General features: G+C 44.4%; 1 pseudogene; it reads right to left on the reverse strand.

The window, feature by feature from the left end:
* Nucleotides 1-1160: 1160 nt before the first annotated feature.
* LOC114633111 lies at nucleotides 1161-1433 on the reverse strand (annotated as a pseudogene).
* Nucleotides 1434-2010: the final 577 nt, after the last annotated feature.

The raw sequence follows: 2010 nt of genomic DNA on the forward strand, positions 1-2010 counted from the left end.
TGTGGGATTGTGCAGCTGCTACTGATTCATGTTTGGTGTTTGCTATTTGACTGGACTGCTGGTATCCTGACTATGAAGATTGGAATTGCTCCAAAGACTTACTTCTGTTGAGGTCCACCTATCCTATTAACCATCTTTCTCTCCTACCTTTGGTCATTGGGCTAGAAGGGAGGTTGAAGCATTAAAGAAACCTAAATAAAGAAGGTTTAGAGAAAAATCAAAGCCTTCACATGTAGTGATGAGTTTTTGCTGCACTGCTTTGTGTAATCCAGGTGGATCGCAAGCCCACACCCACCCAGGACCTATCTTTGGATCTGTGAATGAAAGACACGCACACACACTCACAGGCACACATACACACATATTAGCTTATTTTTTCCAAGACTAACAGTAACCAGCTTTATTAAAGATACTTTTCATAAACAATCATGGTATTTCAGGCAGGACATGGGCAGACAATCAACGATATACAAGAACTTCCAAATTCCCTTCTGGTATAGACTACCAAAATCAGAAAGCCACTATAAAACCCAATGAAACCTTCATTCAACGCTTTGAAAACGGGGAGTAGCTTAGAGTGAGGGTTGACATTTCACATTAAGGATGTTGTTTAACAACGTTTCACAAGCCAACTCTGACTTTCAGGAAATGAACATGGCAGAATTATCAATCTGAAGATCCACAATTTTTTATAAAAGGAACCAGTGCTCTTCTGAGAACACTCAGTGATGTCAGTGTAAAGTCCATATCGCCCAATAGACTGGAAAACCAATTTTGGGGGCCAGGTTCCAACAGGTCTCTGGTCTTAAGGGAATTAAGTCTATGTTGATGGTACGGGGGGAGAGCATATAGAAAATGAATTTAGAGTTTTCCCAGACCACAAGGCACCTATGTCAAGACCAGGATTTCTCTCCTAGAAACCAACAGAAGCCTTTCAAAATTATCAAGGAAAGAGGTTTTCATCCTCAATCCAGCTTGGGGGATGTTTTGTTAGTGACACATGATCCTCCCCCCCCCCAACAATGAAGTGTTATGTGTGCTGACAATATAGCTTTAAAAAAAGTAAAACAAAATTCTGCATTTTTATAAAACTTGATAAAAAATAGTATTTCAAAATGTACAGTCACCAGAAGTACACAGTTATCAAAAATGCACACACGTCACTTGGCGTCCCCAGCACCTTCCGCTTTCTGTGCCTGGTCTGTTTTTGCATCTCCATTTTCTGCAGGATTCTTCGCATCCTTGCCCTCGTCGGCTTTCCCCTTCTTCCCCTTGGGTACCTTCTCTCCCTTCTTTGTAGGGGCCTTTTTAGGCTTGGGCTCTGGCTTTGGAGGAGCAGGTTTAGCAGACAACCTTGCAAATCTTCTCTGTGGCTCGTCCTTCACCTTGGCTTTGTCTCCTTTAGCATCCCCTTCAGCCTTTCTTTTGGGCATGGCGGCGGCAGGGGACGTTGACGCTGAACACGGGTATACAGGGGCGCACGGGTTTAGTCCGTCCGGGGGTCATCCTCGCTGCTTCTTCACACTGCTCGGGCTCTGAGGGGGGTTTATAAAGTTTTTACATTAGCTTATTTTTAAAAATGTCTTGGCTACCTCAAAGGCTGGGCGCTCCTAAACCTTCCCTTGCTATCCCAGGCCTAATCAGGGAACTTACCAGTGGCCACTTCCCTGAAATCTCACATGGCTGATTGGCTTTATCTCCTGCTGCTCCTGTGTTCCATCCTTCTTCCCCGAGTCATAGACATCTCTCTCTTTCCTCTTTTTATCTTAGCCTGTGCAACTCTAAGGGTCCTACCCTGTCTCCCTCTGCCTAGCCATTGGCCACTTGTATCTTTATTAATCGATCAAAAACAAAATTGGGGACAAGGACCATTAACATTTGGACACACAGATTCCCGATTGATGGGGAAATGGGGACTGTCATTGCTGAGTAGGGCCTAAATAGCAGCCTGGAGCTTGTACAGACTGGAACACACTGTGCATCACCAAGATCACCCAGGTTCTGAGCAAC

This window comes from Grammomys surdaster, unplaced genomic scaffold (assembly GCF_004785775.1).
Source record: "Grammomys surdaster isolate TR1022 unplaced genomic scaffold, NIH_TR_1.0 523, whole genome shotgun sequence".
In the NCBI taxonomy this organism is placed as follows: Eukaryota; Metazoa; Chordata; class Mammalia; order Rodentia; family Muridae; genus Grammomys; species Grammomys surdaster.